This window comes from Vanellus vanellus, assembly GCF_965231255.1.
Source record: "Vanellus vanellus genome assembly, chromosome: 12".
NCBI lineage: Eukaryota > Metazoa > Chordata > Aves > Charadriiformes > Charadriidae > Vanellus > Vanellus vanellus.
Window position 1 is genome coordinate 5,835,943 of NC_138917.1, and position 10,397 is coordinate 5,846,339.

The 10,397-nt window shown below is 45.3% G+C and overlaps 1 long non-coding RNA gene across 1 annotated transcript; it reads right to left on the reverse strand.

The window, feature by feature from the left end:
- Positions 1 to 630: 630 nt before the first annotated feature.
- On the reverse strand, positions 631 to 10,049 carry LOC309676605. The gene is made up of 3 exons (XR_014269606.1): positions 9,991 to 10,049; positions 1,258 to 1,423; positions 631 to 1,158 (listed from the first exon to the last, which is right to left on the reverse strand). It is a non-coding gene; the product is annotated as an uncharacterized lncRNA (long non-coding RNA).
- Positions 10,050 to 10,397: the final 348 nt, after the last annotated feature.

The window sequence follows — 10,397 nt, forward strand, 5'->3', positions numbered from 1 at the left end:
CCCCCTCTCCTCTCCTTCCCGCTTGGCCCCGCGCTGAATTCAACCCCATCGTAAGGGTGAACCAAGACCACAACCTCCAGTGGGGGTCCAGTGCACTGATGGCAGTCAGAGGATAAAATTTATCACACCGGCCCCAGAAGGCGCTTTTCTCCCCCCGTCTCACTTCCCATAGAGTTGTGAGAGGACGCTAACGCTGGCACGCTCCCTTACAAATGGTTACAAGCCGCTTTCTTCATTGCACGGGGCTACAGGGGAAAGGACCGGGGAAGTCTGCTCCCAGGTAACGCTCCTGAGCCACCTACAGCTTCGGGGCCCCCCACGGGACGGGGCTGTGCTTCATCCTCCGTCTCTGCTGCAATCACAGCACAGTGGTGGCGATGACTGAAAAATGCATCCCACCGGCCAAGCGCAGCGCGGCAGAGAGCGGTTTTGGCTTAGTTGCTCTAAACAAGGCCCTGATTAGCTAGTAATCAGCAAGCGATTAGCAAAGACAACTGGGTCACTTGGAGTTCAGCGAGCGCATTGTTTGCTGGGAGGCACCGAAGCGCTCGTGCTCAGCATATGGTATGATCGGCCACCGCAAACATCCATTCAACAAGGCTTGGGAAATCGACTTGCGTCCCATACAATTTTGAGCATAAATATTGCAAAATAAGAATCATGATACTGACCTGGCTTTATAAAGCGTTATAAGATGTAAGTTGTTAATTAGGTTTTGATTAAACAGCTCCAGTATGTAACACGTAATCAGGAACACTGTGCTCTAATGAAGAGCCATCTTTTCTTTCTTTTTTTTTTTTTTTTTCCCCCCGGAGATTGTTATAAACAAGCTGCACCGCGTTGTTCCACAGCCTAGCCACGATCATTCAGTATCAGATCAGAAGGTACCAAACCCCCGCTGATAGCAGGTTTGCATAAAGCACAACTCCAGAGCAGCCCTTGCTGAGTAGAGGCAAGCCAAGGGTCACACACACAGCCGTACCTGATCTCAGCCAGGAGGTCTTCATCAGGGGCCAGCTGACACTCCGTGTGTTCGTAGACCTCCTCCCGCTCCAAATCAAAGCTTGTGTTGACTCTGGTTGGTGAGTCCGTCGTTTGAGCGACCTCCTGCAAAACCTGTGAGTCCCAGTTCATCACGTTCATTGTGTGTGCCACCTGCTAGATATCATGGGAAATACAAAAAAGAAGAGTCATTTTTAACCACTTAAAAAGGGGGCTAAACTTGTACCCAAGGCCATTTCGTTGTCTCCACATTACCCATTGTATTTAGTTTCTGCGAGACTAAAGCATCCAGTGTATCTTAGTAGCTCATCACCAGATATGTTTGAAATCATCTTCTTCACGTGTGGAGGTGGTGGCATGGATGTGGTCTCACTTCGGAAGGGCGAGGGCAGGCAATCCCCGGTGATGGCATTTTGACTACCTGAAAGGAAAGAGATTTAAGATACATTTTTCCCTTCCTTGCTGAAAAGGTGGACATCTATTCCTGCCAAAGGAGGATTGTATCAATTGTATGAAAACGCTATTAATTTTAGGAGTCTCTTGTCTTCTCCGCTGAGAGAGAGCTCCGTGCAAGGATCATAGTCTTGAAACTCAAAATCCAGCAATCAGGATACATCTATAGGAAAGATCCTTCCTTCACGCGCTGCCCCTTCCTTCTCCCATTTTATTTCCCTCTCTATAACAAACCAGAAACATCTTGTAACTAGCGCGAGCCCCGCGAGCAGTGACACGGTGTTCCTGCTTCCCCAGCACGCTCCTTCCCCTTCGCCTGCAAAGAAACTGGTGAGCTTTTCAGGCAGGTTTTCCAGTTGACTTTCTCTGCAGCGGGACTCTGTGCATCGTTGGGGCTGAGTAATGGCCGGGGTGCCTGCGTGTGCGCGCGCACGTGCAACGTACACACATAAATATGTGTCCACACATCTGAATAACATGACTAATAGTGCCAGAAACTTGACCCTTAAGACTCCAGCTAAGGGCTTTAATACGTTGCTGTACAACAGCCCTCTTAAGTAGCTTGCATGCCCCCATACGACTAATTTGAGTGCTATCAGACTTCTATTCCTGCTTCGAACACTGTTAATGTTGACTTTAACAGAGATTGTAACGTAAACTTTTAAAACTCACATTTTGCTAGGTTAAAGGGAAAAAAAAAAAGAAAAAAAGCCCCCTTTTTCTTGCAGTGCCTTTCAGTGGGTGGTGTGAGAAAGCAGCTGTTCCGTTATTACAGGCAGTGACTGTTTTGCTAAAGCACAATATTTGGAGCCAATAGATACAGCAGAACACGCGTATGGCCCAAAGTTAAGCTGAGCCTAGAAACTGGATGCCCTGAGTTCGACTGGAGTTAAATTAGACTGGAACAAATATGGGCAAATCCTCCAGCCAAAAGACAAAATATTTTTTTTTGTTTCCAGTCTCTAGGTCACTAAAACTATCCCGGCATGGCAACACTATATAATACTTGAAGCCTGATATGATACAAAACAAAGTCTGAGGATGCTGTCCTGGAGCCGTTCCTTGCACCAGCTCTGAATCTCAGCCCCAATACTCGACAAGAGAGTGTTTCTGAATCTCATCCCCAATACTCGACAAGAGAGTGTTTCTGAATCTCAGCCCCAATACTCGACAAGAGTGTGTTTCTGAATCTCAGCCCCAATACTCGACAAGAGAGTGTTTCTGAATCTCAGCCCCAATACTCGACAAGAGAGTGTTTCTGAATCTCAGCCCCAATACTCGACAAGAGTGTGTTTCTGAATCTCAGCCCCAATACTCGACAAGAGAGTGTTTCTGAATCTCAGCCCCAATACTCGACAAGAGTGTGTTTCATCAGAGGGTGACCCTGGCCGCGCTTGGACAGGCTGGTGCAGGAGGTGGCTTCACCCCCCAGCAGAGTCCCGGTCCAGCACCACTGGAGGCTGCTACGCTGTAGAAATGGTGCTTTTGAGAGACTTCTGGTCCCATCCTCAATGTCTTTTCCTTCTCAGGGGGCCAATGGGGACAGAAAACTAAGGTATGTCCCTTGCGTGCCTGCGGCAGGGCTGCTCTGCTGAGGGCGGCAGGGAGCACTCTGATTTTGTCACATCCAGGCTGTTGTAACCGAATGCGTGTGAAGAAATGTGACCTCAGATTACAAAACAGAGATGAGGCGTACGGAGATTTGCAGGAAATAAAGCAAACAGCGAGGAGAAATATTGGAAGGTTTTTTTCTCGCCAAAAATCACACAGATCCGTAATGTCAGTGCCACGCCGGTGCCCGCTCTCAAAATAATGCCTATAGGGCTCAGGGAAAACGTCGCTGTAATTATTACAGAATGACTAAAGAATCGTTACTTAAGAAAAAAAAGCAGGTCTGGAACAGCAGGGCTTCTCCTCATGGCTTAACGGAAAACTGAGTTATAGAAGTGCCACTATTAGCAGAGACGATGCTCCAGAAGGAGCACAAAGCATGAGGAGAAAGCAGAGCAGGGGAAGAACCTGCGACAACGAAAGGGTGGGTGCAGGAAGCTTTACAAAACTCACTTGATTTTCTCTTCAAATGGAAATGGTTAAGGAAAGTAACCAAACTTCTCATTTTTATTTTTTTTTCCCCAAACAAACCCACGCTTATCTACCGCATGCGGAATGAGGACAAGGCTCATCAAGATGGTAACTTCAGCATGAATGGCCTTGTGCCCATGAAGAGTATCAACCAAGCTGAGAGGGAAAGATATTATGAACCTCTACGGTTCGAGCGGGATGTCCACACTATTAATTGCAAAACATCTGCCTCTCATTGTCCATAGAATGGGTACACATTTTGAAGACAGCCAGGGAGGAAATGAACTCGTAAAACAGGAGGATTAAAAAACAAGAGAAACTGTTTAATGGCAGTCTGTCAGACTGGGGAGTGTCTGGGCCGTGAGATTTTGCCTCGGTCCATACTTTTTAAGACCCTGTAGACCACAGAGAGGAATATAGCGTGCATGAGACAAGCCAGGGAAAACCGGATCACTTGCTGATCCCCGCAGCTCACCTCTCTTCCTGCCATCTTCAGTCCTCTTTTTTTTTTTTGTGGATTTCCAAACAGATTACCCTGCTCTTTACAACAGAGCTGATAGGAAACTTTTAATGTATATGGACCATGAAGTCCACCATAATCTTCACCATGTACTTTCAGGCAGGATAAAACTGCTCTTGACATTACATCAAAGCTCTTCAAGGAAAAACCAGTTTTGGCATTAAATTTATTTTTATAATTTAGCCTAATGTGTCTCTTTTTACCCCTTTGGAGGCTGACATAGGAGCACCTCGAGTTCACCGTCAGAGAAGAGAGGCAAACGAAATGGAGCGGAGCTCCTCCTGCTCCTGGCGACGCACGAAGTGTGCTCGCTGCTGCACGCAGCCAAGCAAGCACTACTGTCAAAGCTCCTTAAGAGGATTTGGATGGCTCTTTTCCTTTAATTCCAGAAAGCAGAAGCGTTTCGGAGCGGTTATGTAATGACCCCGAAGCTGACACCAGTGAAGGAAGGGCAGCCACAAAGGGGACCCTCTGCCGGGCTTGAGAGGGACCGGTTTCCTACCGCACCGGATCAGTACCAGCGTTTCAGCTTTTGATTACTTGCAGTATTAAACGGTTTGATGCATTCTACTGGAAAATATAGCGAACACGGGGCAAAGATGATATAATACACGCACAAAGCGAACGGCAGAGCTTGCATCGTTCCTCAAGCCCGTTAATTCGTATTTGCCTCACGGATTTCCTTGCCCGCTGCCGTTAAAATAATCCTAAAATTACAACCGAGCGGATCTACTGAGAAATAGAGCCAGAATATCAGTTTACACTGTGAGAGGTTCCCGTGCAAAGAGAAAACGCCGGCTTCGTGGAAAGTGGAAATTCCTACGTCCCAGCCTGCACCGCCGCACCGACAGTGGTGTCTCAGCCCGTCGGGGCTCAGAGCCTCGACAGAAGCCAAGGACTGATTACACTTCCAGCACAACACAGCCCTGGCTATTATGCAGCATCTTAGCTGGCATATAATTACTTTTGAGGAAAAACGCATTGCAGAACAACATCACTTCTCAAAGATTTAAGTTATTAAGGAAGATTAAGGAATTTCACTCTGGAAAAGAGACTTCGCGGTGACCTAATTGAAGTTTTTAACATTCTCAAGGGAACTAATAAAAATTGGTTCATGCAAATTCTCCATACTTTCAAAGAACACGAACACAAGAGAACATTATCTAAAAAAATCAGGAAGCTGAGATCAAAAAGAATTTAGAACAACAAAAAAAGAACCACCCAGAATAATTTGAATTAGAGGGGACTATTCTACCAGGTCGTTTAATCCAGCCCCCTCCTCCCCTTGAATCACAGAAGGATTGATTTCCTTATCCTTAAATAATCCCTAATAGATGGGTGTCTAGTTGAGCCAATGATGACAATTCCACAACCTCTCTTGGCAGCTTGTACTTTCAGAAGAATAAGCATCTTGGATAAATTATTAAAAAAGGCCACCGTGGGCAAGGAGAACCAATGAAATCAAGGAAGAACTTGTTAATATAGAGTGGGGGCTGAAAGATAGGGAGTAAAAATAAGCTCATTAGATGAGCGAAACATAGAAATAGCAGAAAAGGACCAGAATCTCGTGGCGCTTTTTTTTTATTATTATTATTGTAGTACTGTTTTCACTTACTATTTAAAGAAATTACACAGAAAGAACACCTACACATTTCTCCAAGCACGAAGCAATTTCAAGAATGACCGCATGAAAACTGCAGCCAACGTACTGTCCGCCCCTGACAAAGGCAAACGCACAAAAGCAGTGCCCAGCGGTACACACAGGAACAACTTTATTACAAACCGAAACCAACGCATTTGAGAAAGACCATTTCAGGCAGGTTCATAATACATTTACTCACAGAAAAGCATACAGACAAGCCAACCACATTAATAAAGTGCTTGCACAGGAAAGTTAAGATTTTGAAGGACGCAAGGTGTAAATGCGTAAAGCCCCTCGCCCTGCAAGCAGGCGTACGTTTAACTGCACGCGTGTGAGTAGTCCTGGTCAGCTCGTTGGGATTATTCACCTCTGCAACGCGCTCGCCAGACCACGTCCCCAGGCTGTGCCCAGCTCTGTGGCCACCACACCAGTTAACGCTGGGAAGTTTTTGTCAGCGTCCTGGGTTTCATGGCTTTTCCCAATACCGGCTTGAGCGTGGAGCCATTCAGAAGGGACGCTTGCAGGAGAACTTCAGAGGTTGCGGAGCGGGGCTGGTAGAGCCTTCGGAGTTGCTCACACACGTTGCAAGCAGTGCTGTAGGCTCCAGCTCCGCTCTGGGCCTAACGCAGATTCTTCACGAGAACTTTTACGTCTGGGTGTCGCTGGCTGACGTGCTCGCACCAAAATCCCTGGTGACAATGTGTTTTCTAGAATGGGGTCAAAACTCACCGCTCCTCCTCTTCTCCCTTTCCTTAAAGTGCTGCCGGTGGGGTATTATTAGACGTACATGAGTCTCCAGAGAGGAAAGCGAAGGATGTGGCTTGATCGCTTTTGCTTGGATGGACTGACTAACCGACCGCTCACCGTTACATGTGATGTTCGGATTATTTTCCTTTATGCATTTTTGAGGGTTTGTATTTTGAGCGGGGTTAGAGCACTTCTGATAGACATTTAACAGGGCCTGAAAAACACGACAAAGATGACGGCAGAAAAAAACTTGACTGCCTCCAAAGTCCGAGATAAACACGCTGTGATTAAAGAGGGGCAGATGTAACCATCAAGCCCCTAATTAGTATATTTTAACCCCCTTCCGGATTTCTCAGATGCTCATACACAATGTTTGCAGAACGTGTGCGCTCACTTGTATACCTGAAACACTGGATCACTTTAATTCCTATTGTCCGTCTCCAACTCCCGAACAAGAATGTTTATTTTTCGTTAGCGTTACTTCTACAACTTCCCTATTTGCTCAGGCTATTAGTCATAGCGCCTGGTCATATTGTCTTCACGGATTGTCCACGCAAGACATCTAAGTGACCTGCAAACTATAATTACAACTGCCTAAGCACATTCAGTCGCTTTTACTACAAACGTTATAGATTCACACAATTACAAGATTGTCCCCGTTCTATTTTTCAAGGTAGCAAAATTTTCCTTAGAAAGAAAGAACAGCTCTGATTTGGCAACTTTTCTGCTACGTTGAGACTGCATTTGATCTGGCTTTAGCTGTTTGCTCGCGTGCGGCTGATGTCTGTGCAGTGGACGCAGACCAACTTTTTTGTTCCTGACAGGTAAAACTATACTTCCCAGGGCATTAAGTGCTTTCTCTCTCGTGCAGTTTTATATGTTTGTTAAACCCTTTGCTTTTGAGATGTGAACTCTTGTTCTGCCTTGAAATATATTTTGCACTGTACTTGGACCTCTTACTAAAATCCGAATGACCTCATTTCAGCTTAGGAGACATTGTGGGAAAAACATGACAATTAAGACATAAAGATTTTGTTTTCCTGCATTTCTGCTTTCTTTTCTCCCAAGAAACATTTAAGTGAAATTGAATGTAACTTAACTTGAGGTTTGCTTAAGCTCAACAGTCATTGGTTTATTGCAGTTACTTTCAGAGAATTTTTATCTTGAAAATCTTTGGCATTAAACCAGAAAGCATTCTAACTTTCTTCTCCTTCATCTTTAAGCTTATGACTTGCTTGTGCAATTGTTGCATGAAAGTAATTCTTTTTTTTTTTTTCCTCTTATAGGAAACCAGATGGAGAAGAATTTATCTGCAGTTGGGATTTGCTGCCCATAATTTATTTCACAGGATCAAGTAAAAGATAACTGTGAGCTCACACTAGCCGAGCTTCCAGGACACCGTCACTTCCAAATTATATATATTTTTGAGATTATAGTCAAGGAGAGACATGGGTAGAAAGCCATTGGGGCATTTTTCAGATTTCCGTGAGGGCTTAATGCTTCTCCGCAGCTATACAGTACATTCCTAGGGCTCCCTCTTGACTGGGTGGCTCCCATGAATAGAAATATATTTCATATTCTGTTTCGTAGCTTTGTGAAGCACTTGGTATTGAAGAAACAGCCTAAGCACCTAGAAGAGCCGCTCGCTTTTCCACAGTGGGCACAAAGTCGTGTCACTTTGCCATGTGCTCAGATGATGCGACGGGGATGGAAATCATCCTGACGTGAGCTTATTACAGAGCCCCATTCCTCAGTGGAAATTTTCTGGTATGCCCTATTGTTTTAGCATTACATTTTTTATTTTTTATTTTTTTTTTTTTCGTTAATACGGTAGGAAAATCACATTGCTTCCAGAACACGTTGATGCTAGTCAGGACGCTCTTGAGGCTAACGATGAGTCAGGACTCTGGACTCCTACCAAGCTTTGCTTCCATTGAGCTGTGCTCTCTTTTCTCCCTCCTTAAGGAACTAGCTTTTATTGGCCTCTTCAGCTTTGGATTAACTTACATCATACATTTCATAGTGTATATATTCCAGTAAAAGAATACACACAGTACCACGCAAATTAAACTCCTAATCAAATTAAAAGGTTGAATGACATATATAGAGCAGCGTGGAAAAGTTATCCACACGATAACATGACGGTTCCCATTATGCGCCTTGCAAATCAGGCATCCACAGCGCACTTAGGGAGCGATAAAGCCAAATTACCCTTGTGGGTCAAATGCTGGAAGAGTCGTGACAGAAAGTTGCAGAGCGAGCAGCCTTTCCCTTCCCGGCGTGTTTTAACATTGTCAGGCGCAGCACTAAGTTATGGAGGACACGCAGCAGGTCCAGAGGGAGAGAAGGAAAGGTCATATCCGCCAGGAAAGGGAATAAAAGTGGTTTTCTGTCAATGGCACAAAGGGACATAGAGGTTCAACTCCTGTTAATTTCCTAAGTACCTTTAAAAGCCTCCCCAGGAAAGGTCTAGGAAAGTAGCCATAAGAGGGAAGGGGTTGCAGAGAGCAGCAGCTGGTGGTGAGCGCCGCCTGCTCTTTCGGAGCGTGGGCATCGGCGTGCACGCCGGGAAGCTCTCCTGTACAAACAGGGTCTGCAGCAGGGTAAAGGTGTAGGATGAAACAGTGCCAGCACACGCTTCACGGCAGTTTGAAGCCTCTCAGTACCACTTTGGCGCCAACAGTGCTGTGCTAATTCCTCTCTCCTCCACACTTTCGATCATTTCACTTCTCAGCGACGTTTTAGCCCTATGGCTCCATTGGCTTTTTTTTTTTTTTTTTTGGCTTTTTTTCTTCCTTCTGTTCCTAAGCCCAGGGTCACTGACTGCCTTAATCAAATCTCACTCCATAATGAAAAGTAAAAGGCATAAAGTAGCATTTAACGGACTGACTATCCCCTGTGCTGACTGGCATATGATTTTTCTCAAAGAATGAATCTTCAGTCAGACCTGAATGGTTCAGTTCAGGAAGAAAGAGAGGCCAAATCGTCTTTCTAATCACAAACCTTTGCCCCATGTGGTCCGGATTCTTGCTTTAAGGACCACATCAGAAGATTTATGAAGTCTGCTGCTTTGTTCCCAATTTTAGGAACCACTCCAAGTCACACTGAAGTCAATAGGAGGCCTTTCATTGACACGATCAGGCTTTGGAGCAGGTCCATCGAGAACGTCGCTTTTCTATGATAAAAAGAGAACAGCACTGAACACGCTCGGCATTTCCACTGATGCTCACGTAGAGTGGAAAGTGTTTTTTTCCGGATGAGCGATCGTCCTGCACAGTCTGTAGAAACACTAAGCAGACGCAGCACTTGCCCAGTTCATCATCCCAGCTACTCAGAGCAAGGCAGTTCAACACGACAGACACAGCCTCAAGAACACTTTAAGATAAACTTGAATAACCGCTGAAATTCCCAGTTTCTTAGCTAAACCCTCCCAACCCTGCGCCCAAAGGGACCGAAACGAAGGCAGCTTTCCCTGGGTCAAACCACCAGAGCCTATATAAAACAAAGCGCTGAAGAATTCATTACAAATTACTGCCATGTTTACCTGGATTTTTATATTCTTCTGTGGCCCAAATATAGGTGATAAAAAGCTCTTGCGTTACGTTAGTCTGGGTCAGTTTTCTCGCTGTGAAAATCAGATCTGCGGAGTGCCCCAACACTCTGGAGTCCAGAAACACCTCAGATGATACCTGAGACACAAGGAGCAAAGCAGATGTATTTTTGTTGTGGTGTTTTATAATGACCCCTTCAACATGACCTCATTGTCATAATTAGCAATGCCTTCATTCACTAAATGACAAAAAAGTCACCTGTTTCCTGCCAAACTTTTAGTAAGTTGAATGCAACTAACACCGCCGCAACTGGGCAGCAGCTTCTCCCTGAACCTAGCGGGAGGTGTCCCTGCCTATGGCAGGGGGGTTGGAACTCGATGATCTTCAAGGTCCTTTCCAA